Source organism: Erythrolamprus reginae, chromosome Z (assembly GCF_031021105.1).
Source record: "Erythrolamprus reginae isolate rEryReg1 chromosome Z, rEryReg1.hap1, whole genome shotgun sequence".
NCBI lineage: Eukaryota > Metazoa > Chordata > Lepidosauria > Squamata > Dipsadidae > Erythrolamprus > Erythrolamprus reginae.
Window position 1 is genome coordinate 85,794,419 of NC_091963.1, and position 27,279 is coordinate 85,821,697.

Below are 27,279 nucleotides of genomic sequence, written 5' to 3' on the forward strand. Positions count from 1 at the left end.
TTAATAAAAGCTCTTACAAGTGTTCGATCAGATTCAGACCTGCTCTTCCTCCATCGCTTCTCTAGACGTCTCTTTTGGCGTTTCAACTCCCGGAGCTCCTCGTTGAACCATGGAGCTCTACGGGGTCTAGTGCCACGGAGAGGTCGCAAAGGCGCAATCCGGTCAAGAGCCTCCGCAGCAGCCGTATTCCAGGCCTCCGCAAGAGACTCCGCCGAACTGTGGATGATATGGTAACAAAAGTGAAGTTTATAATGAATGTAAGCAATTTTTAATTTGTTTTAGACATAAACAATTGGAATATACCATTTAAAAGCTGGGAATAAAATTTGTGTTACATAGTGTAATCTATCCATGACAAACTGGGGCAAATGGTGTAGAATATTAACTTGGAGAAATTCTAAGATCCGCCTTTCCTTTTGATGCTATTCTGCTATTAGCATATTGCTTTACAACAAATGGCTATTCCCAGTTGGAATCCAAAAATGTCAGCCAAAGGAATAAAATGATGACTAATGTCATGAATCAGTGATCCAGGCAGGCTTCAAATTCTGAAGCTTTCTAAATGGATTGTGGAAGAAGTATAGAAATTAGGGGACTTCCGGCTGGAGCATGACCGCATCGGGGGTGTGGAGCCCTAGCTCCGTCTCTGCATCCTACCTTTCCAGGACTGCAGGGTGTGATTTGCGCTGTGCCGACACCCGGAGGGGTTGGCCCAGGACAGGGGGTCTCCTGGATCCCTCGGGACAGATCGCAGCAGCCCCGGGAGCTAGGGAAAGCCCTGCAGCTGCATCAATGGAGAGCAGCGTCCAGGCGGCTGCCTGGGCGCAGCCATAGCGGTTTCCAAAAGAAGGAAGTCTAAAAATAGAATAAAGAAGTCTACCAAGAAGCAGATCAACAGATAAAGAAGATTTACAGCACTACGAGACAATCCTTCAGTATTTTAACGAGCAAGCTTGAAAAGAGAAGATCTCAGATTGAAAGGCGAACATGAACAAAGTAAAAAAAACTGTAAGTGATATCCATATGCTCAGAAGAAAAACGGTTGGAACTACTTGTCTTTGTTAACTCTAATAGTATATTTTTCTCTTTTGAATTTTAAGACTATAGTGTGGGGTTTTTTTTTCTCATTACTCATATTTTTATAATTACACTATTTTTTTATAGTAATAAAAAGACTGAATTGCTAATTAGTCAAATTGGAGGAAGTAGAAATATCTAAATAAATTGAATACATGAATAAATGAATTGAATAAACTGAACTGAACTTAAATCATTTCATTTGAATGAAATTTTACTGAAACTTTAACTATTTGGAATAAATTTTGGACTGTTTCTTCTATTTTTCTACTTTTTTCTTCTTTTTTTCTCAGAATTTGTGGGACTATTTTTTCCTAACCAGACATCGGAGGCGTAAGGATCTTTTTTTTTCTCTTTCCAGTATTTTTTCTTTTTATATAATAAGAAGACGTGGATTATATTATTATTTTTATTTTAACTTGCATATTATAGATATTACATTGCATATTGGCTTTGGAGTTTTTCTTTTTGGAAATTTGCATTAAAGCATAATTCATATTTGGCTTATTTGGACTTATTAGGTCTTTTTCTTTGGATCCCTTTTCTTTTTTGGACTTTGATATTCTTTTTCTTCCTTTTTTAATTTCTTTTTTATAATTTTTATTATTGTTATTATTATTTTCTCACTTTTTTACTCTTTTAAAACAATATAAATAATTCTCAAATAATTTTTCTTAAATAATTCTTAAAAGTTTTTTCCTCTTTTCTCCTTACCCTTCTTCACTAGAATTATAGTCTTCCTTTTTTTTTGTTATTATTAATTAATTATGTGTTAGAAGCTCTGTTTCTTTCCCTTCTCCACCTGATCACCCCCTCATGAGCTCTGGTTTTTAAAAGATTGAACTATTTTTTTCTTCTCTTTTCTTTTTCTTTAATTAATTACTGCATTAATAGAATAGAATTGATATTTCTTTCCCTTTTTTAAATATTATTTTCCATTACTAATATTTTAGAGTTAAAACTTTTTTCTTCTGTAATAGAGAATAAATAAGGGATTGATTTAAGTAATTGCTAAACAAAGTAGAAATTTTGGAATATGAAAGGTTCTTACAGGGCACAAAGTGTGACTTCGGTGACAACAACAACAACCCGAAAACAAGCAACTACCACAACTCCAACTTCAACCCCTACACCTAAAGTCTCATCATCTCCGCTACAACAAAGGACCATAACTACAATGCTGGCCAAGGAGAAAGAAAAAAAGAAAGAAAAGTCACCTGCAGATCCAAATTTTCAGTGTATTCAGGATGCATTAGCAGGCATTCAAGATCTTATGCAGAAGACACAAACTCAGACACAAATTCAACTTGAGACTAACAAGGAAGAAATGAAGCAGTACCTGGAAGAGATGAGACAAGAGATAAAAGAGATGAAAGATGAGATTAAAAAAGAACTAACAGAAGTAAAAGGAAACATGGCAGAAATGGATGGAAATATAAAAGTCATACAACAAAATCTACAAGAGAGTGAAAAGAGAATAAAAGTCACAGAGGAAAAAATTCAAACTATGGAGCAGAAAGTGGAAGAATATGAAGATCATAAGTACAATGCTCGTAGAGGCTTTCATATTGCAATAACTAACCTTGAACTCCAATCCGCATCGCATGGCCTGAGATTTCAAAACATTGAAGAAGAAAGAGATGAAGATTTACCTACAAAAATGGCGGAAGTGAGAGAGGAATTATGCAAGAAGACCCAGCAGAATTGAAAAGAGAAATAGATAAAGTTTACCGAGTCCAAACTGGATATACAAGACGTCGCAATCTACCAAGAGAAGTACATATTAAGTTCTCAAGAAGAGTAATTAAAGATGAGATCATGAGATTGACAAGAAACCAGAAATTTCAACTTAATGGAAAAGGAAGTACAATTCTGAAACAAGTTCCGAAAAGGGTGAGAGAGAGCAGAAGAGAATATTACTTCTTTACTTTTTTCTTTAATCAAGAAAAATATCGTGTTTAGATGGTTGGTACCAGAGGGCCTTACCCTAACTTGGCAATCAACAAAAGTAATAATAGACAGTGTGGAACTTGCAAGATCCTTTTTAGCACGTACCAGATTGGACAGGATTGACCAGCCTCAGATAGAACCAAAGAGTAGTGATGACATGATGGGGGCTACAGGCGGAGGCGGGGAAGAAATACCAGAAGCAAAGAAGAAACAACCACAGGCATCACAAGAATTAATTTTAGAAACTAGACTCCGAGAACCAAAGGAAGCAAAAAAATACTACAAATAGAGATGACATATGACTTGAAAATCTTCTCAGTTAACGTAAATGGCTTGAACAATCCAAAGAAAAGAAACCAAGTATTTACTAAACTTAAAAAACAAAAAGCACAGATAAATATTTTACAAGAAGTTCATATTTAAAAAACTCAATTTTGAATAACTCAAAATTGGGAAAATTATACACTAGTCTGGCAAACCAAAAGAAAAAGGGTGTAGCAATGTATATAGATGAATCAATTGAATCTAAAGAAATATACAATGATACTGATGGAAGGATTTTGATGGTACCATTGGATCTAGAAACAAAACCTTTTGTAATTGTCTCAATTTATACACCAAACGACAACCAAAAGCAATTCTATAAAGATTTACATGAAAAAAATAAGTGAATTGGCAATTGAAAATATGATAATAATAGGAGATTTTAATGCAATCTCAGATGACCAAATGGATTACACTGGAAAAAGGAAAGAAAAGGGGGAAAAAGGTAATTTTACCTGTGACATTTTGGAAAATGAGTACAGAACTATTATTGAAGGATATATGGAGAGAGTATCATTTAAAAGATAGACAATATACTTTTTATTCTAACCCACATAAGACCTGGTCCAGGATTGATATGGCTTGGGCCTCTGCACATATAATGGAACAAATTAGTAAAATAGAAATAGAAACAAATACCTGGGCAGACCACAATCCTTTAGCGATATATTGGAAAGGTAAAAAGGAAATAAACAACTGGTCAATGAATAGAAACATAATAAAAAACCCAGAGTACAAAAAATGGATTGAGAGAGAATTAGAGATTTTTAAAAAAATAAATAAAAATAGTGACACTACCTCTCAAAACTTATGGGATACAACAAAGGCATATACAGTGGAACCCCGACATAAGAGCTGCTCTACTTAAGAGCAACTCGAGATAAGAGCTGGGAGGGGAGAGATATTTTTGTTCTACTTACAAGCCCAAATTCGAGATACAAGCGCCAAGGAGCTGTCTCCTGAAGCCAAACGCTAACTTCCGCGTTCGGCTTCAGGAGACAGCTGCGAAGCGGTGCGCGTGTTTTAAAAGGTTGCAGCCGGCCTGGGGGGCTTGGGGGGGGGGCTTGCAGCTTTCTTTCTTGCTCTTTTTCTTTCTCTCTTTTACCTTCCCTTCCTTTATTTCTTCTTTTCTTTCTCCTTCCCACCTTCTTCCCTCCCTCCCTCCCTTCACTCATTCCTCTCTTACTCTCCCCTTTCATAAGTTTCCTTGCTTCCTTCCTCTGTTCCTGTCCCTTCCCCCTTTCTTTCTTTCTTTCTTTCTTTCTTGCTCTTTTTCTTTCTCTCTTTTACCTTCCCTTCCTCTATTTCTTCTTTTCTTTCTCCTTCCCACCTTCTTCCCTCCCTCCCTCCCTTCACTCATTCCTCTCTTACTCTCCCCTTTCATAAGTTTCCTTGCTTCCTTCCTCTGTTCCTGTCCCTTCCCTCTTTCCTTCCTTCCTTCCCACCCTCCGTCCATTCATTCACCCATTCCTCTCTTGATCGCTTAAAGCCGGTCCCTGGTGCAAAAAGGGTTGGGGTCCCAGTCCTACAGGATTGGGTGGCAGAGAAGTTGAACATATGTAAATTTAAAAGTTTAAGAAAGTTTACAAGTTAAGTGAAAGAAACTTCATTATTCATTTATATGTACATGTACATTTCTTCATTAAAAACATGTCTTTCTGCATAATTTAGACTAACTTTGTGAGTTTTTTGAGGGCTGGAACCAATTAAAATTATTTACATTAATTCCTATGGGGAAAAGTCGTTCGAGATAAGAGCTGCTCGACTTAAGAGCCCAGGTCCGGAACGAATTAAACTCGTATCTCGAGGTACCACTGTATACGTGGGCTAACAATCTCTTATATAGCAAACAATAAAGAGAGAAAAGAAAACATGTAATCAAAAATTAGTAGAAGATCTCAAAAAAGTAGAAACGTTAATGCAAAAAGTTGATAATGATGATAAAGCTAAAAATCAGAGAATTAATAAAGCATAAATTGAGATTGAAAGAACAAGAACCAATAGTAGAAAAGATAAAGAGAGCAAAGCAAGAATATTTTGAACATGCGAATAAACCAGGAAGATGGTTGTCATATAAATTAAGAAAAGAGAGAGAAAACAAAATTTTAAAAAATCTGATAGACTCAAAAGATAAAATGAAACATAGAATAGAAGAAAAGAAGGAAATAGTATTAGAATTTTATAGAAAATTATATGCGAGAGAAGAAATAAATGAAGACTTAATTTTTGAATACAGTGGAACCTCAAGATACGAACCTAATTGGTTCCAGGGGGAGGTTCGTAACACGAAAGGTTCGTAAGACGAAACATTGTTTCCCATACGAAACAATGTAAAGTCAATTAATCCGTGCAACCAAAAAAAACCCCGCAAAAAAACCGCTGCCGCCCGGCTGTGACCTTTTAAAACAGCCGCGCGGCTTCCCAGCAGCCTCTGAACGCCAAACACGGAAGTTTGGGTTTGGCGTTCGGCTTCGGGAGACGGCTGGGAAGCCGCGCGGCTGTTTTAAAATGTCACAGCCAGGCTGGGGGGCTTCCCAGCAACCCCCCCAGCCCGGCTGTGACCTTTTAAAACGGCCGCGCAGCTTCCCAGCTGTCTCCCGAAGCCAAACGCCAAACCCAAACTTCCGCGTTTGGCATTTGGAGGCTGCTGGAAAGCCCCCCAGCCCGGCTGTGACCTTTTAAAATGGCCGCGCGGCTTCCCAGCTGTCTCCCGAAGCCAAAGGCCAAACCCAAACTTCCGCGTTTGGCGTTTGGAGGCTGCTGGAAAGCCCCCCAGCCTGGCTGTCACCTTTTAAAACAGCCACGTGGCTTTCCAGCAGCCTCCAAACGCCAAACTCGGAAGTTTGGGTTTGGTGTTTGGCTTCGGGAGATGGCTGGGAAGCCACGCGGATGTTTTAAAATGTCACAGCCGGGCTGGGGGGCTTCCCAGCAACCCCCCAGCCCGGCTGTGACCTTTTAAAACGGGCGCGCGGCTTCCCAGCCGTCTCCCAAAGCCAATCGCAAAACCCAAACTTCCGCGTTTGGCGTTTGGAGGCTGCTGGAAAGCCCCCCAGCCCGGCTGTCACCTTTTAAAACAGCCGCGCGGCTTTCCAGTAGCCTCCAAATGCCAAACGCGGAAGTTTGGGTTTGGCGTTTGGCTTCGGGAGATGGCTGGGAAGCCGCGCGGCTGTTTTAAAAGGTCACATCCGCACTGGGGGGCTTCCCAGCACCCCCCGAACCCCGAACTTTTGCCGAACTTCAGGGTTCGGGGTTCGGGGTGGGTGGGAAGCCCCCCAGCGCGGCTGTGACCTTTTAAAACAGCCGTGCGACTTCCCAGCTGTCTCCCGAAGCCGAACGCCAAAGCCGAACTTCCGCATTCGGCGTTCAGAGAGAGCTGGGAAGCCGTGCGGCTGTTTTAAAAGGTCACAGCCGGGCTGGGGGGCTTCCCAGCAGCCTCCCGAACCGAACCCGGGGTTCAGAAAAATTTTGTCTCTTCTTACGAACTTTTTTCGAGTTACGAACCGGCGTTCCGGAGGCTGCTGGGAAGCCCCGCCGCCCGGCTGTCACCTTTTAAAACAGCCGCGCGGCTTCCCAGCTGTCTCCGAACGCCGGTTCGTAACTCGAAAAAAGTTCGTAAGAAGAGGCAAAATTTTTCTGAACCCCGGGTTCGTATCACGAGTTGTTCATAAGACGAGGGGTTCGTATCTTGAGGTACCACTGTATTTGAAAAGTATAGATTTACCGGTATTAACCGAAACACAACAACAAAGACTAAATAAACCCATTACAGAAATGGAATTAAAACAATCTATAAAGAACCAGAAAAATAATAAAGTGACGGGCCCAGATGTAATACCAGTAGAATTTTATAAGTTAGATATAGAAATACTTTTTTAAAATATGTTTGAGATATATAATCAAATAATGGCAGAAGGTATATTACCTAAAACATGGTTAGAAACGTTAATAACTTTAATACATAAAGTAGGTACAGAAAAAGAAAAAAATTGAGAATTATAGACCAATTTCATTGTTAAACGTAGATTATAAAATTTTTATATCAATCTTTGCTAACAGGTTTAAAAATATTATAAATGATATGATACATAGTGACCAAAATGGTTTTTTACCAGGAAGACAAATTAAAAATAATTTAAGAACAATAATAAACACATTAGAATATTATGAACAACATCCAGAAAAACAAATGACGCTTATATTCTTAGATGCGAAAAAAGCATTTGATAACGTAGACTGGAATTTTATGAAAATACAATTAAATAAGATGGAGGTTGGAACTAAGTTTTTATAATATAATAGATGCAATATACTCTGAACAAACAACTAAAATCATAATAAATAGTGAGTTGACCGAAAAAGTGGCAATACAACGAGGAGTAAGACAAGGTTGTCCATTGTTATTTATCTTAACCCTGGAAGCACTGTTGATAAAAATAAGAGCAGACAGGGAGATAAAAGGACTGAAGATAAAAAAAGAGACTTATAAAATACAAGCATTTGCAGATGATGTGGTCTTAATTTTAGAAGATCCTATAAAATCTATTTCAAGGTTAATAAATCTAATTGAAGAATATGGGAAAGTCGCAGGATTAAAAATAAATAAAGAAAAGACACAGATTCTAACAAAAAATATGACAGAGGTACAAAGAAAACACTTAGAAGATCTATCAAATATGAAAATTATAAAAAAGGTGAAATATTTAGGGATATGGATGACCTCTAAAGCTATATCTTTAAAAAATGATAATTATTTAAAATTATTAGGTCAGATTAAAAAGGATTTAGAACTTTGGAACAATTTGCAATTAACATTGGTGGGAAGAATATCCACAATTAAGATGAATATCCTCCCTAAAATTCTGTTTCTTTTCCAAGTTATTCCAATAAACCCAGGATTGAATTTTTTTATAGAATTAAATAAGATAATAAAAAAATTCATATGGCAAGGTAAGAAACCAAGAATAAAACAAAATGTGTTAGAAGATCGTAAAGAAAGAGGAGGACTTGGCCTCCCAAATTGGAAATTATATTATTATGCCACCACCCTAACATGGATAAAAGAGTGGTTGACCTTAGATAATCAAAGGTTACTTAACTTAGAAGGCCATGATTTAATGGTGGGCTGGCATGCCTTTATATGGTATGATAAGATTAAAACACATTCATATTTTAAAAATATTATAATTAGAAAAGCACTGATTTATGTATGGATTGAAAAACGAAAAATCATTTCTTAATAATGCCAGAATGGATCTCACCCATAGAAGCTATTACACATCCGAACTTAGCAAAGGAAGGTAAGATCTGAAAATATAGGGATTTACTGGACAATCAATTAAAACTCAAAACAAAACAAGAGTTACAAGAATTAGGTATTGATTTAGATTGGTGGCAATACATACAGATTAGTTCCAGATATCAAATGGATATAAAAACTTATATCTTTAGAAAAGAAAACAATGTATTAAGTAAATTATTACTCCAAAATCAAGTAAAGGTAATCGGAAATGTATATAAATACTTAATAAATCATAGAACGATAGGGTGGATATTGAAAGATAACACGATCAGCTGGTGCAAAAATTTTGGCAAAGAGATAGATTTAGAAACATGAGAAAAGATTTGGGTGTATAATTGGAAAATAACAAAATCAACTTCCTTCAAAGAAAATCAAATTAAGATGTTTTATAGATGGCACCTTCCACCATATAGAATCTCCAAAATGTTTCCAACTGTCTCACCTGTATGTTGGAAATGTAAAAAAGAAATTGGTACGTATTACCACGTATGGTGGACATGTTCAGAGGCAAAAGAATATTGGAATAAAGTAGAGAAATGGATAAATGAAATAACAAAGGAGAAGATTAAAAAATCTCCTGAATTTTTCTTATTGGGTATTTCAAACATTAAGTATAAAAAAGAAATTTATTATTTAATAATACATATACTGGTTGCGGCAAGAATTACATTTGCGCAGAAATGGAAAGAAAAGTAAATACCAAAGGATGCAGAAGTTTATAAAAAAAATTATGGAATGTGCAGAATTAGACATGATGACAAAACGCTTGAATAATCAAGTAGAAACAGAATTTTATAAAATATGGGATAAAGTATACGAATGGTGGAACTTTAAAAATAATATTAAAAGTTAAAGTAACAAGAATTTAGAACTTTTTGAACTTATTGTTTTGAAATTTTATAAGATAGAGTAAAACAGTTTAAAAATGTTTATAGTATGATAAAGTGCTATTCATTATATTATATTTTTTGAATAAGTATTTTATAGATAAAGAAGTTTAATTAACATAAGAATACAGAGTTAAATTCAATAAGTATCTAATACAAATGTGTGCTATTTCTGTATTGATCTGATTACAGTTAGGTTTTTATTTTTTGTAATAGACTTCTAAGATAAGAGGAGCAATGGCAGCTCCTTGAGTGTTTAATGTTGTACGTCTTTGTTTGTCTTTTTAAAAAATAGAATAAAAAATATATTTAAAAAAAGAAATTAGTAGAGAACTACCACATATACTTGAGTATAAGTCAACCCGATTATAAGCCGAGGCACCTACTTTTGCCACAAAAACTGGGAAAACGTATGTTGTGACTTGAGTATAAGCCTCATGTGGAAAATGCAGTGGCTACTAGTAAGTTATAAAAATGGAATATTCTTCTACTGTAGCTTCTTAAAATTGTTTTTGTAGGAAAAATTTAAAAAAATTGAAGAACAGTTGCAGCACCTGGGTATATTTAGTTTAATGAAAAAAAAGGACCAGAGGAGACATGATAGCACTCTTCCAATATATCAGGGTTTGTCACAAAGAAGAGAGAGTCAACCTATTCTCCAAAGCACCTGAGGGCAGAACAAGAAGCAATGGGTGGAAACTAAACAAGGAGAGAAGCAACTTAGAACTAAGGAAAAAAATCCTGACAGTTAGAACAATGAATCCATGGAACAGCCTGCCACCAGAAGTTGTGAATGCTCGAACACTGGAAGTTTTAAAGAAGATGTTGGATACCCATTTGTCTGAAGTAGTGTAGGGTTTTTGCCTAAGCAGGGGGTTGGACTAGAAGATATGCAAGGTCCTTCCAATTCTGTTGTTATTATTATCATGTAACTTTTCCTTCTAAAAGGACCGTTGAACTTACCTGAACAGTCTTCTCGATGCACTGCAAGGAGAGTCCAAGATGGGTTATTCTTCAGTCTGATTGGTAGGGACTGAGTTTAATTTAAATATTAGACAGGCACCGCCCCCCTTAGCCCTCCAGTCTAAAATGAAACGAAGGAGCAGTAAAGCTAAACACAATTTATTAAACTATGCAATGCAACAACTCTAAGTAAGAAGGAAACTCAAACCCCCCAATAGTGGCCCTGGTCCCAAAGCCGGGAGGGTTTGGACTCTCCTTGCAGTGCATCGAGAAGACCGTTCAGGTAAGTTCAACGGTCCTTCTCCAATGCACTTGCAAGGAGAGTCCAAGATGGGATATACCCAAGTTATAGTCACAGGGAGGGAGAAGGCTGGACCAGGAGCTCTGAGAACGAACACACCCCTTGTAAAACCGTCCTCCCAAAAGCTGCTTCCGCAGAAGCAAAGGAGTCAATCCGATAGTGTTTGATAAAGGTGGATGGATGGATGGCCGCTCTACAAATGTCCTCCAAGGATGCCTGGGTTCTCCAGGCCATTGACGTGGCCGCACTGCGAGTAGAGTGTCCCGTTATCCCCTGCGGAACAGGGGATCCCTTAGTCTTGTAAGCCTCTGAAATTCATTCACACAACCAGCGGCTGATAGTCTGAGAAGAGACCTTAGTGCCCATGGCCTTAGTTGAAAAGGACACAAACAAGGCCTCCGACTATAAATGCCTGAGTCCTGCGGATATAGATCTTTAGGGCTTGTCTCACGTCCAGTTTATGCCACCTCAATTTGGAGGGGTGAATCCCATGAACACAGAAGTCCGGAAGCAAGATCTCCTGTGCCCTGGGAAAGGTGGAGTTGACTTTAGGAATAAACGCAGGATCAAGTCTCAAGACTACTCTATCTGGATGAAACCTGCACAGGTCCGGTCATGTGGATAAGGCTGAAATCTCGGAAACCCTTCTGGCTGACGTAATAGCCACCAAGAAGACAGTCTTGAGAGTCAATATTCTCAGCGGTACCTGCCGTAAAGGTTCGAAGGGAGGACCTGTCAAAGCGTGTAGCACCAAAGACAAATCCCAGGACGGGAACCGATGTACAGTCGGTGGCCTGATGTTGGCAGCCCCTTTTAGGAAGTCCCTGATCCAAGGATGTCTGGTGAGGGGGCGGTAACTGTCCTTTACTATGATGGTAGATAAAGCAGCAACATGGCGATGCAACGTATTTGGTGCAAGTCCCCTTTCTAGGCCCGTCTGCAGAAAACTCAGGACGATAAGAGGAGATGCCCTCTGAGGATCTATCTCCCGTTGCTCACAGAAGCTGCAGAAAGCGGCCCAAGTGCCCTGATAAATCCTTCTGGTAGATGGTCTGCGAGCAGCCTGTATAGTGTCAATGTCTGTGTCTGGCAAGAGCTGGCTTTTCAGATGTTCCCGCTCAAGTGCCACATTGTCAGTTGCCACCACTGTGGTTCCAGGTGGGACATTGAGCCTTGGCTGAGGGAAATCTGGTGGTCCGGGATCCTCCAGTGGGGCGACATTGAGAGCTCCATCAGGTCTGCAAACCAGATGCGACGTGGCCAGTATGGGGCCAGCAACAGCACTTCTGCTCTCTCTTCCAGGATCTTCCGCATCACCTTGGGGATGATGGAGACTGGTGGGAATGCGTACAAAAGACCCTGTGGCCACTGGAGCCGTAGTGCGTTTACTCCTTCCGCTCCTGGAGAAGGGAAGCGGGAGAAGAAGCAGGGAAGCTGAGTGTTGCGGTGTGTTGCGAACAGATCTACAACCAGTCTCCCAAACCTCCTTACAATGACCTGGAATATCTCGGGATCCAGGCACCATTCCCCAGGATCTAGGGTCTCCCTGCTCAGCCAGTCCGCGCACACGTTCTCCACTCCCGAGGTGTTCTGCAGATAGGGAAGCCAGATTGGCCTCCATCCACCTGAGTAGGGATTCTGACTCCCTCATCAGTCTCTGTGATCGTGTTCCCCCCTGCCTGTTGATATGGGAACGCGTAGAGACATTGTCGGTCAGAATGAGAACATGATGACCTTTCACTAAGTGTGCAAAGCTGCGGAGGGCCAAGGAAACCGCCTTCAACTCCAGGAAATTGATATTGACATCACGTAAGTCCGGCAGTTCCCACAAACCCTGGGCCATCTGTGAGGAGAGATGTGCTCCCCATCTGGTCAAGCTGGCATCTGTTGTCACCGTGAGAAAGTTCCTTTCCAGGAACAGGGAATCCTTTCTCAGCGCAGGGGATACCCACCACTGTAGAGACTTCCATATCTTGGCATTGAGAGGTACTGTTTGGTGAGAGTGGCTGGACTTCCTCCTCTGAAAAGGCAAGAGGAACCACTGCAGTGGCCGTAAGTGATACCTGGCCCATGGAAGGATGTCAATGCATGAGACCAGAGTACCCAACAATTTTGACAGAAAGGAGAGTCTTGGGCAGTGTTGAGATCCCAACTCCCGTACAAGTTCCCTGATCGTGGACTGCCTCTCCTGGGATAGGAAGACCATGCCCACTCTGGAATCTATGATTGTACCCAGATGTGCAAGGCATGTCGTGGGTGTTAAGTGGCTTTTGTCCCAATTGACTGTAAAGCCGTGATCCTGAAGCATCTGGATCGTCAGATGCAAGTCTCGGTATGCATGGACCCTTGTCCTGGAAAGTATCATGATGTTGTCTAGGTACGCCATCAGGCATACCGATTGATGCCTGAGACTGGCCGTGAGGACGTCCAGCAGCTTCATGAACATCCTTGGAGCCGAGGAGAGCCCGAATGGCATGGCTCTGTACTGGAAATGGGCCCCATTCAGACTGAACCTTAGAAACTGTCTGTGTGGTGGAAGAATGGGGACATGGAGGTAGGCCTCCTTCAGATCTATGGAAGTCATAAAATCTCTGTCTGATGGCTGCAAGTATAGATTTGAGAGAATGCATTTTGAACCTCCTGTACTTGACATAGAGGTTCAGCTGGCGTAAGTTTAGTATTAGACGGACTCCTCCCGACGACTTTGGGACGAGGAAGATTACCGAGTAGAAGCCTGTACCTTGTTGTTGTAGGGGAACCTCCTCTATGGCCCCGATCTCCAATAGGTATGACACCTCTCGGTATAATAGTCTTCTCTTTTGAAGGTCCGATGGAATGCGACATGGGATAAAACGTTGAGGTGGAGGGCGAATGAACTCGATCCTCAGGCCTTGCATTACCGTAGCGGCCGCCCAGGTGTCCGAGGATGTGGCTTGCCAGATGCCCGGAAAATGCATCAGCTTGCCACCCAAGGGGACATTGTCTAGAAAGTCACTTGGTCTTCCTAAATCCCCTATTGGATTCTCTGAAGGGGCGGCGGCCCTGAAAGGACTTATTACAGTCAGATTGTGATGACCTGTCTGATCTAAAGGACCGTTGGCTAAAGGACCCCTGAAAGTACAGCCTCGACGTCTGGGTGTTGGTTGAGGAGGGCTCTGCTCGAAAGGGCTGCCGTCTTTGATAGGGAGTAAAGCGTTTGTCCTGCTTTTTATTTGATCTGGGCATAACTTTCTTCTTGTCCTTGTCTTCAATCAAGACATCGTCTAGGACCTCCCCGAAAAGTTTCTTGCCCTTGAACGGGGAAGAGGCAAGGGCCCATTTGGATTTGACATCCGCTTGCCAATTTCGGAGCCAAATGAGTCTGCGGGAGGCCACCGAAGAGGCCATCGCTCTTGACGCAAACTTGGCCACATTAACTCTGGCATCTGCTGAAAATTCTATGGCTGCCAACAGTTTATTGAGGTCCTGGTGAAGCCTCCCATCCTCTGGATCGACTCTTGATTGGCTCTCCTGAATCCAGAGAATTGTGGCTCTGTTGAAAAACAAAGCCGCAGATGCAGCTCTTAGAGCCCAGGCCGCCATCTGGTGGGTCCTGCGAACCACGTTCTCTGCCCTCTTGTCCTCAGCTCTCAGTCCTTCCTGGGATTCAGATGGGACAAGGGCATTAGAGACCAAGCTGGTCACAGGCTTGTCTACCGACGGGAATTCTAGGAGATCCTCCATTTGTTGATCAAAGGTATAGAACCTACGGTCCAGGTTAGATGGACCCTGGGCCATTGCAGGGTTCTCCCACGGGCGTTGGATCGTTTCTAGGAACAGCTGGGATGATGGGATGTTTACCGTCTCCTGTTTGGGAAATACAAACAGGCCTCCCACAGGTTGAGCCGACGCTGAGGGTGCCCCTTGTCCTCCCTCTCCCGCTTGGTCAATGGTCAATTTCGCCTTATTAAGCAAGACCTTGAAGAGGGAGGTCTTAAAAAGACCAGTAAATATGGGCTGTTCTGGTGGCTGGTCATCACCTGACAAGTCATCCTCTGCATCGCTAAAATTGTCTCTGGAAGAGGCATCTTCATTCCTAGACCCCAGCAAGGACTGAGTGGCTGGAGCTGTCCAGGGGTCTCTAAACCTCAATGGGGCAGGTCCTGCTGGAAGCTGCTGTTGTTGTTGTGCCCCATTAGCCAGCCCCTGGGTATATGCATTAGCAATTAAGTCCTGTAAGGCTTGGGGCATGCTTTGCCAAGTGTCCTGAGCACTGCGCAAACCAGCAGCCGTTGGAGTGAATGTGGCTGACTGGGTCTGCCCATATTGTGAAGACATGGAGACTTGAGAGGCTGTAAAGCTGCTAGGCCACGCTGATTGTCTCCCCAGGCTGTAGGCCTCAGGCCTAGTTGAAGGAATTGGTTGAGTGACCCTCTCCGGGGACCAATCCCTCTCTGAGGCCGAGCCTACAACCCCTGGAGTGAACATGGGGGAGGCTGGCAGAAGGATGGCACCGAGGGGCTGAATTGATAGGGAAGCAGGCCCCGCCAATTTCTGAGAGGCCTCCAACTGCTTCTCAAGCGCCTTTATGCGCTTTTCTGCCTCTCTGAGAGAAGCCCCTTAAGATGGCTTCGTCTTCTGGGTCCTCTCCTTGGGAGTACTGGGCCTAGTGATATTGGCCTCCTCCCCGGCCTGGGCTGACTGCTCTGCCATAATCTAGCACTTAACTCACGATTAAGAGTCCACCGAGTCAAAGGATCTGCTCCGCAACAGACCCGACCATTAAAGGAGCACAGACCTACCCAAGTACTCAGGTCTCTACTACGCCTGCGTGTCTACAGGCAATTTGAACACTCGGTGGTTGTACGTGCTACAGGGGGAGTCCCGACGTACCGCTGCAGCTCTGGGAGCCGGCCTTATCAAAATGGCTGTTCACCGGTTGCCGTAGCAACCCTCCGAAGCTTTGGGCGTGAATCGGTCTTCCTGACCGATTTCGAGCTCCCAAAATGGCCGCCGATCATAGCCCTGGAAATGGGCGGGACTCCGAGCTTTCCCACCCTCCAGCTCAGCCATCGACACAGATATTTATTTATTTAAAGTCGGATGGCCTCTCTGCTTGTGTACGCCGGTTTCTGAGGTAATTTGACTGAACACATCTTCGGCGCTCGTCTCGAGTGGCGCAAGGGGGGGAGATGGGTCGCGTGACTGTCGTGCCCCCCCGGACGATCCCTGACAAGTCGGCTCTGTGACATATCCGCCATGGGGGGGCGGACCCCCCCAAGGCGTCAGCCACCTCCTCGTCTGCCGGGTGCTACCGCGGAGGTAGACTACCCAGGAGCTCTTTCCGGCACCCACAGGGACTCCTTCGCATGTGGGATGTGGCCAAGAGGAGCTGCAGTCCACAGGATTAAACTCGCTGGAAGTTTGAACCCTGGCTGCCCGAGGAACCTTTCCCCCAGCTGCACCTGTAAGACAAAAGAGGAAAGAAATTTATTAGTAAAACATTTGCAATAAACATACAATAAACAAAGTTTAAAGATAGAGAACAAACTCAAAGTCCTTTTACTGCGACTGAGTTTTTTAGACTGGAGGGCTAAGGGGGGCGGTGCCTGTCTAATATTTAAATTAAACTCAGTCCCTACCAATCAGACTGAAGAATAACCCATCTTGGACTCTCCTTGCAAGTGCATTGGAGAATGTTTTTTATTTCTTGCACCTTTCCATTTTTGGGACTACTACTTCCTAAATCTCTCTTTTTCTAATTCCTTCTTTTAGCATAACCAAAAAACCCTTAACATATCTTTAGGAATGTAATCAAATCTGTTATCTTAATCTTCATTACAATATCATTATAATTTTCTTAATAATCGGGATTTCATATATTATTTCAAAACAATTGCTTAAATCAAATTTCCATATGATAAATATTCAGATTTTACATTTAAAACATATTTCATAAGTTAAAATCATTATTATCTCAATAGATCAGTAAATAACAGTTCGGGGTTACTCAATCATTAATTGTAAAATCTTTCTTTTACATGATATTACCGTATTTTTTGGTGTATAAAACGCATCTAGATTTTAGAGGAAGAAAACAAGGAAAAAAGGATTCTGAACCAAATGATGTAGTATTATATTGTTTAATAAAATACCAGTGTAGCAGAATACTTTTTATAACCATGTATACTTTTTAAAACTATGAACACTTTTTACAAACTTCAAACTTGACAGCTTCAAGACTTGTGGACTTCAACTCCCAGAATTCCTCCTCCAATCATGCTAGCTCAGAAATGGAAGTTGAAGTCCAAAAGTTAAAATTTGACAGGTTTAAAGACCCTTGCACTTCTTTCTCTGAGAGAAAACAGCCCAGTTGTGGAGGGAATGAAATGGATGCTCTATTGGCCTTTAGATGGTTTTCCTGGCTAGATTATGGATAAGAGGACTAAAAAATCAGCCGGAAAGAAGAAAAAAAACCCTACAGCAATCTAAGAATTTTATAATTTTCCAAGCTAAGCCCTGAAGTAAGAAACAAATGCAGCACAGACTAGCATTGCTTCTCTGTAATAAAACTCTCACAGTATCTCTGTCAGGGGTAGGCAAACTTGGCTCTTTTATGACTTGTGGACTTCAACTCCCAGAATTCATGAGCCAATCATGCTAGCTCAGTAATTCTGGGAGTTGAAGTCTATATGTCATAGAAGAGCCAACTAGCAGAGGAATGATTGGGCACAATTAAAACCACAAGCTCAAAATGGCAACTGACACACCAAAATGCTGTCTGAATAATAACAAAAACCATACACCCTAATATCAAATTAAACGCAAAGGGGTAGATAAGGAGCCAGCAATGAAAAGCTATAGAAAAGGAGCAGAAGGGTGAGAAGAGGAAGGGAAAGGAAGGTTGCTGAATAGAAAACCCAAGGGAGCGAGAAAAGCAGAGAGCCAGGGAGGAAGGGTGGGCGGGGAGGAGAAGCTTGGATGCCCCCCTCCAGGCGCCTTGCAACCCCCTCCAGGCAAAGAAAGGACTTTTGTGAGTGGAACGAACATCCTCAAAATGCATCAGACAAAATCCTCACAGCTCTGCCATTTTTTCCCAACTCTCCCTTTGCTCCTTCCTCCTGGCACGAAGCTTCCTCTCCTCCCAGCCATCCCACTCCCGTGTCACCATAGGGGGAGAGGAAAAAGTTTCGCTCACCCTGGCCATCCCCAGGGCCAAGATGCCTGCCTCCCGCCAAGGGCTGCTGGAGCAGTGCAGTGCGGTGTGTGTGGGGGGGGGGTCATCAGCATTCAATATATAAGACGCACCCAGTTTTTAAAACACTTTTTTGCAGTAAAAAGGTGTTTTATACACCAAAAAATACGGTATTTATCTTGCATAAGGAGAAACCACACTCTAAAAAAAAGGTAAATCTATTCATATTAATTATGTAGAACAAATGGTTAATGCCAAAATTCATACTATTATATTAGCCTTACCTTTGTATTGTTTTAAACAAGTCAGCAATAACTTTTTAACCTCTTGGGTATGATAAGTATAGTTGGAAGAAAAAGTTTAATTACACAGAGTTATCACCATTTGAAGCAACATTTTACTACAAAATTACCTCTTCTATTAATAGAAATGAATCAAATTTAAGGTCTTCCACGGGTTGTGCCAAGCTGAAGCGACGTGCAGGCTAGAAGCTCCTGGCCTACACTCAAGATTTTTCATCGAAAACCATATAATCGGGGGTAGTTCTCCCCAATGAGGAGAGCTAGAGCAAGGGGAAGTTTCCAGCAGTGGTTGAGGTGCAAACCCCCATTGCGGGTGGCGAAATCCCCATATTTCGGTGGAAAAAAGAACCAGGGTTTATTCCCAGCCCGAAGGCTTGGCGCACTGATTCGACAACTGGGAAGCAAAAAAGAAGGAGCGGCGGCACCAGCAGATCTTATTGTTAAACTACTATATCTACTTACCCATAAGAATCTTAGAGGTACAAAAGGTTGGGAGAAAAGAATTAGAGTCTCCCATTTCTTAAAAAGCAGCGATCAAAGAGAGCGGAGCATTCTAAAAGTGTAAGAAGGTGAAAGGAAGTTGTTGATAGTGGGCGGAAGTGAATGGTGGTTGGTGGATGACTGGTGAGAAGACTGCATTGGTGTAACACTTGAGATCGGCAGCCCGTGTGTGAGGGGAAAACGTGTACCCGTGTGCCTGTGAGAGAAACTGGAGATCGGTTCAGAGCTCGGTGACAGGAGATCGAGGTTGGAAAAGTTGGTGATTGAAGGGAGACCGGAGACCAGAGAGCGATTGGCGGTGAATGTGCCTGACGTGCCTGCTGTGTTTGCCGTGTTCGATGTGAGGGATCGAGATCAATTTTGGTAATCGGAGGCTGGAAAGCTTGGAGGTTTGGGAAACTTTGAGAGAAGTTTGAGACAAACTTTGAGAGAATTTGGGAAAGATCGGGTGAGGAGAGTGTGAGTGTGCGCACACATGACAGAAGGACTGGAGACGTCGTTTTTCTTTTAAGAGAAAGAGACCATCATAGACTGAAACTCTTGTTGTAATTTAGAGAACTTCCTTCTTTTGTCTGGATACTGAACTACCTGAACTATACTGAACTATCAAATGTTAGGGATCAGTTTAAGAGAAATCAACGAACTCTACAAATCATAATTTCTAATTAATTATAACTAACCGCTGCTGTTTCCCCAACTGATTGTTGTCCTCTCCCCCTTTCTCTTTATTATTACTACTTTATTTTATTTCTTTATTTTTATCTTTACTCATACCTCTTCTCTGTCTCTTCTTTCTTTTCTTCTTTTTATTTCTCTGTATCTTTCTCTATTGTTTCATTTACTTTATCTATATTTGGATTCTCCTCTATGGGGTTTGACTTTAAAAAATTAATTGATTAAGATAGTAATATAGTGAATGTAATTTTTCAAACCTTAAAACTATATAGTGTATATCAATTTAGATATATTAAGAAATATTTAACATAGTGAATATATTTAATAGAAATTTATAGAATATATAGAATAATTAAATTTATAATTAAGTTTATATTAATAAATCAATACACTTAATATTTAATATTTAATATACTGTAACATTTTATTCCAATATTAATTAAATACATTATACTTATTATTCTTATATAGGTATTAACCTAGCGAACTATTATTGAATTACTATGATACTCTTTGATAAATTGGTATATTTAGCATATATATTGACTTATTTAAGATAGATATACTCTTAAGAACTTTAAAAACTGTTATTTACTGCTATTTATTGATTAATTAATGATTAATGACTGACAAGATTTAGAAATGTGATAAGATTGATTGACTGATTGTCCAAAGCAACATTATTATCTGTTCCTTTTATGTACAGTGATCCCCCGATTATCGCGAGGGTTCCGTTCCAAGACCCCTCGCGATAATCGATATTTCGGGATGTAGTGGTGCGGAAGTAAAACACCATCTGCGCATGTGCGCCCCTTTTTCCATGGCCACACATGCGCAGATGGTGGAGTTTGCGTGTGGGCGGCGGGGAAGACCGCCCAACAGCTGATCTGCTCCGCAGCGCGGCAGCAGCGAGGAGCCAAAGATGGGGTTTCCCCGTTGCCCAGGCAACGGGGAAACCCCATCTTTGGCTCCTCGCTGCTGCCGCGCTGCGGAGCAGATCAGCTGTTGGGCGGCCGAGGCAAAGGGGAAACCCCAAGATCGCTTGCCGCTTGCCCATCACCCGCTCCCCGGCCGCTCGCTTGCCGCTTGCCGCTTGCCCGTTCGCCCACCCGCCCGGCTGCTCGCTTGCCGCTTGCCCGTTCGCCCGCCCGCCCGGCTGCTCGCTTGCCGCTCGAGAGCAAGAGGGGGAGAGATAAAGAGAGAGAAGGAAAGAAAGAGATGAGAGAGGGAGGAAGAGAGTGTGAGAGAGGAAGAAGCAAGATAGAGAAAGAGAGAGAGAAAGAAAGATCAGAAAGGAAGGGAGTGACGTCATCGTGTGGAAAAATCGCGATATAGCGATTAGCAATGATCGAGAGCGCGAAACTCGGGGGATCACTGTAGTAGGTATTGGTGGTTATACTATTTGTGCACTAGCTGTAATATAAACATAGGAAAAATCTCGGAATGTCTAGAGAGAATTCTGAATATGTCAACAAACTTTTCTAAATATCAGAAGAAACTACACCTGGAACTCCCTCTATATCCAATACCAAAGCAAACATAGAAATGGCAAAAAAATCCTCTCTCCAATCAATACAAGCCTCATTAGATCTAATCCAAGAATTTATGGTGCGAAGCCAGGAATCTGCTTCAACAACACAGGAAACAATAAAACAAAACCAGGAAGAAACAAACAAGAATTTTGAAAAAAATGGCAGGGAAAATCGAAGGTTTAGAGACACAAATGGAAAATATACAAGAAATCATCATAAACCAGAAACAAAGAATAAAAAGAATGGAAACTAATAAAGTATGAACAGAAGATAAAATAGGAGAAGCAGAGGGAAGACTGAGAGCCGCCAACAAAGAACTGGAGGCCTCGATTGCAGTCTTAGAGACGGAGAAATCAGCACTTTTCCTATGCTTCCAGAACGTTCCTGAGAATACAGAAGATTTATTTAATAAAATGGCAGAACTAATAACTGAAAACACACAAATAGAAGAAGAGGTGAAAAATCATATTGACGAGATATGCAGAATTCAGACCAACTATGAAAAAAACCACAGACTACCACGAGAAGTGCAGGTACGGTTTACAAAGAAATCCATCAGAGATGAAATTTACAAAACAACAAGAAATGGGAAAGTAATGTACCAGGGGAAGGAAATAATTGTTCTCAAACAGATACCCAAACAAATAAGAGAGAAAAGAAGAGACTATCATTACTTAACGGCCAAACTTATGAGACGGGAAATACCATTTCGATGGTTAATCCTGGAAGGGCTTTTAATAACTTTGAAAGGAAAAAAAAATTAAAATAGACTCATTCAAAAAGGCTGATTACTTCATTGGACAATATGACATGATCTACGCATGCGTCGCCAGGACTGACGCACCAAGGGAAAGCTCTCCCACATGAAGAAAAAGAAATAAAAGTTAACCCTTAACTACCCTCTCTAGCTTATTAAAAGTGGACTGAGAGGAGAGTGAACTGAATAAACTGTCGAAAAACTTTACCAGAAGGAGTTAAAAGTTGAAGTAAATAACTCTTTTTGACGCGGTTGGGTGAAGAAGTAAGAACAAAGCGAAGATGGCGTCTGCTGTGGAGCTGGAGGAGAAGATGGACTCGTTGCTTAAAGGTTTTGCTGATATGGGCAAATTGCTCCAAGAGATGAAAAAAGATTTATCGGCACTGGGAACCGGAATGGCAGAACTGAAACAACAAACAAAAACTCAAGACCAAAGGATTGGAAAGCTGGAAGCGGGGAAATCTCGCCAGGAAATTTGCATCATAAATCTTGAAGATAGACAGCGTTGTGCTAACATACGCTTGAGAGGCTTCCCCAAAGATTTTGGGGGGGGCAAACAACTTATTCAAGAGATCCTCCAGTGGTTTATTGAGAACAAAGTTACATGTGAGTTGCAAGAATTTGAAAGAGCGCATTGGGCTTTTGGACCTCGCAGGGGTGATTCAAAAGACATTGTTATCAGATTTCTTTCAGAAAGAAGAGCTGCAGAGATTTTTAAAGAACTCAAACAGATTTTAAACTTACGCTACAAAGCCTTTCCAATACGTGTTTTAAAAGATTTATCTGCCGAGACTCTCAAGATGAGAAATCAGATGAGAGAGGTCTCTTCTCAGCTGTATGAAAATGGGATAAAATTTTCTTGGAGATATCCAGCCACCATTATTGTGTTTAAAGATACCAAATTTTTTCAGGCAAAGTCATTAGAAGAAGGAAGGAAGCTGCTTTTACAATTGGGATTAAATCCAGAGGAAGCAATGCAGACCCAGGCATCGATCGACCGGCCAGATGCAGCAGAACCATTTCGCGAGTCAGAACAAACCAAGGAGGAGAAGATTGCCGAGCTTCAAAGAGAGTTGGCTTCACTGCAATCGGAGAAGCGAGAGGAGCCTCGTGTCACCAGACAGAAGAAAAAAATAATAAACTGAACTGAGTTGTCGTGCTAATATGGTATTAAGTTTTTCAACTAATTAACTTTTTTTTTCATACTTTTGTACTTCTTGTTGGGGGTTCACGCTAGTTAATAAGGGGAGAGGAGGGAAGGAGGGGGGAATCTTTTGTTGTCTTGTAAAATGGGGGAGAAGGGAGGGCTTTCAGAGGGAACATAGATCTAAGAGTGCCTCTCAGTAACGGAAGGTTTTTTTTCCGTTGCCTTCCCCTGTGGGAAGGTCAGGGTAGGGGCACAAGGGTGTGGATTCTTTGGGAAAATAAACAATTCTCCGGTAGGCTCTGTTTTGTTCAAAGAGGAAATGCATTTAGTTTATGTAAATGGGTGATTTAGGCCTTCTATCTCTCAATGTAAATGGTCTTTCATCACGGAAAAAGCGTTGTAGAATCATGAAGCTGGCTAAAGACTGTAAGGCAGATATTTTATTCTTGTCGGAGACCCATAAGGGAAGGGAAAAAACAAATAAATTAGTAACAAATATTGAATGGGAAAGAGTTTATCATTCGAAAGGAACGAACAAATCCAAAGGGGTGGCAATTTTGGTTCATAGAAGAGTGGATTTTCAGTTAAGCAATATTAAGAGAGACAAGGATGGTAGAATGTTATTTATTAAGGGGAAAATAAGAAATAATCTAGTAACTCTAGCGGTTATTTATGCCCCTAACGTAAATGCAAAACAATTTATAATAAATGTAAAACGGAAATTAGATAACTTTGCGGAAGGTATAGTGGTTTTAGCAGGTGATTTTAATTTGGAATTAACAACAGGGAAGGGGGATAAGAAAAAGTTACATTTAAATAAAATTAATATGATGGACCTTCATCAAAATGTGGTTAAAAGAGATACTTTCTATTCTGCAAGACATAATAAATTTAGCTGTATAGATTACATGTTAATTAATAAAACAGATAAGGTTAAGTTGAAGAAAGCAGAAGTGAAAGCCATCTGGCTATCAGATCATGCTCCTATGTTAGCTGTGTTAGAAATAGGGGTTTGTAACAAACAAAGAATTTGGAGATATAACCCCATTGTCTCTGCAAATGAGGAGAGCAGAACTAAATTACAAAAGGAACTCAATGGATTTTTTAGTATTAGTGCAACAGGCGAGGTTAAAGAAACAATAGTCTGGGATACACATAAAGCAGTGATGAGAGGTAACTGCATTAGTACGGAAGCTTTCCTTAGGAAATCCTGGAATGTTAAGAGGAATAATCTATTAAAAGAGATAGAATTAATCCAAGAAACCTTAAAAATTACAAGAAACAGAGAATGGAATTTATTATTATCATTTAAGAAAAAGCAATTGCAATTACTTGATGAGGAAAATTGGAATAAAATGAAGATGATTATGAAACATAGAATTAGAAGCTGGAACAATAAATCTATGAAGCAAATGGTACATTATTTAAAAAAAAGAACAGAGAAATCTTTTATCTCTGCTTTAAAAGATAAGGATGGTCTAATAAAACGTAATACTGTAGAAATGGAAAAAATAATGAGAGACTTTTATGGGGAATTATATAAAAAAGAATATGTTGTTTCACAAACTTCAGAGGTTAAAAAGCAATTAAAGAAAGAGGACAGTCAAATGTTAAATGCAAAAATTACAAGTGAGGAGATATCTAGAGTTATTAAGGGATTGAAACCTGCTAAAGCTCCTGGTCCAGATGGTTTTACAGCTGAATATTATAAAGTGTATATGAATGAATTATTACCGTATATGGAGAAATTGTTTAATAATGTAATGGAAACTTTTGAAACTCCACAGACGTGGAAAATGTCAGAAATTATAACGGTCCCAAAACCAGATCGTGATTTAACGGATCCTAGTTCCTATCACCCTATTAGCTTGTTAAATCAGGACTACAAGATATTTATGAAAATATTGGCAAATAGGGTGGAGAATATATTACCAAAAATAATTGGAGAAGATCAATATGGATTTGTGAAAGGAAGGAAAATCTTTGAACCAATAAGAAACGTGATTAATGTTCTACATCATGCTACCAGTACCAAAAGGAAATTAAGCATTTTAAAATTAGATGTTTATAAGACCTTTGATAAAGTTAATCATGAATACCTATTTCAACTATGTAAAGATTTAAATATGGGAAATAAATTTTGTAAAGTTATAGAAACAATATATAAGGATAATGTAGCTCAAATTAGAGTAAATGGCAATAGAACAGAAATTATTAAAATTCAAAATGGAACTAAACAGGGTTGCCCATTATCCCCAATGCTATTTGCATTAGCAATCGAGACCTTAGCAAATAAAATTAGAAATGATAAGGAATGGAGAGGCTATCAAATAGGGGAACTTGAATTGAAATTAAACTTATTTGCAGATGATGCTATAGTAATGTCTGAAACCCCAATTGAAATGATGAAAAAAATAATGATATTACTTCAAGAATTTAAAGATCAATCTGGGCTTAAGGTTAATATAGAAAAATCAGAGATAATATGCTTAAATACTGGCCCCAAAGAGCAAATTGAAATTCAAAAAATCTCAGGATTGAAATTAGGTTGTAAAAAAATGAAATATTTGGGAATTTGGTTATTTAAAAATCCATCAAAAATAACAACGGCCAATTATAACTTAATATGGAAAAAAATCCAGAAGCAGATCAAAAATTGGAAGGGAAAAAATTTAGGAAGAATGGCTAAGATAAGGGCCCTTAAGATGATGATAATACCAAAGATGATGTATTTGTTCCAAGTTTTACCGGGCAGTTTTCCTGAGGCAAAATTAAGAGAATGGGATAATAGACTAAACTTTTGGATTGAAGGAGAGAAAAAATCTAGAATAAGGAAGCATTGGCAGTAAGCACAAGAAAAAGAAGGAGGTTGGGGAAGCCCATCTCTAGTATTATATAGAAATGCATTTCAAATTGAAAGGTTAATCGACCTACAGTTATGGGGGGAAAAGAAATGGGTAGAATTAGAAAGAGAAATTAATAATATAAATAATAAAGAATTATTATTTAAAAGTTGGAATAGAATTGAAATCAGTACCCTAAGTGATTCTTTTAAAGCATGTTTAGAAATATGGCTTAAATGGCAGAGGACAAGTGGAATAAAGTTATCCAAGCTATCAACGTTGCATGCACTGAATATAGGGGATGAGGCTAATTTAATTAGAATCATTAAAATATTAAATAGTAAAGGGGTAATGAGAATGGAACAGCTATATGAGAAAGATGGAAGAGTTAGTAGAACTAGATTGGAATGGTTGATCGGTAAACAGCAATGGTTGCAGATTAATGCAATATGTATATGTTTAAATAAAAGTGAGAATAAAGAAGCCTTCTTACGAGAAGAAAATAACTTGGAAAAAATAATAATGGTAAAGATAAATGAAAGTAAAGGACAAGCCAGTAACATATATAGAATGCTATTGCAGAGGCAAGAAGAAGTAGTTAAAAGTTTAACAAGATGTTGGCAGGATGACTTACAAATAGACGAAAGAGAAATGGAAGAAATAATAGTAAACATATATAAGATTAAAAACACGAGAGTTAAAGAGATGAGAAGAAAAATCTTACATAAGTGGTATTATACACCTGCACAACTTGCATACTTCCAGGGGAAAGAGAAAGGTAAATGCTGGCATGGATGCCAGAAAAAAGGAATCTTTATGCACATGATCTGGGAATGTATAGAAATACAGAAATTCTGGAAGGTAGTCCAGAATGAAATTAATAAAATGTTAAACATTAATTGGATAATTACAAAAGAAACAGCAATCTTAATTAAATATAGGGAACTAGGAGAATCTAAAGAAATTAAAACTGTAGCATTGGAAAGTGCTCAAGCGGTGATAGTATTAGGATGGAAAGACTCTACAAAATGGACACTACAGAATTGGTATTGGTACATGGTGGATTACATACATTTTGAAATTATGGAAATAAGATTAAATAATTTTGATGAGAATAAACTAGAGAAGCTGATGGTGCGATGGAACAAGGTAAAAGATTATATGTTAAGTAGAATCTGTGATGTAAATACGAAAAATAAACTACAATCACTCTTTTAGTAAAAAAAGCGTTCAAGATAGAGCCAAGGATCAATAGATAGACAAATAACTCAAAAGTCTTTGAATCCTCCTATAGGGGTGGTGGGGGTGACGGGGGGGGTGTTGTTTGGTGATGGGCACATGCACTGTGCACTGTTATATGTTTGTTTTTTGTAAACCTATAAAATCAATAAAATTTATTATAAAAAAAAAACTTCATTGGACAATATCTAGAAAAAGAAGGAGATAGTAATGCGGACATAGACAATCAGATGTGGGAAGAAGAATCAAAGGAGAAAGAGATGGCAGGAGAACAAGAGAGGAGGGAGACACAAAGGGAGGAGAGAATC

The 27,279-nt window shown here is 40.0% G+C and overlaps 1 protein-coding gene across 8 annotated transcripts in view; it reads right to left on the reverse strand.

Annotated features, from left to right (window-relative positions):
- Positions 1-27,279, reverse strand: part of GRB10 (growth factor receptor bound protein 10) — a 450,157-nt gene that overhangs the window by 210,026 nt on the left and 212,852 nt on the right. Inside the window, exon 1 of one of the 8 annotated variants that reach the window (XM_070727760.1) lies at positions 2,295-2,306. The exons of the other annotated variants lie outside the window; for them this stretch is intronic. The gene's annotated coding sequence lies outside the window, so the exon portion shown is untranslated. Of the gene's footprint in view, positions 1-2,294; positions 2,307-27,279 lie in introns of those variants that run through there. 8 annotated transcript variants of the gene reach the window in all.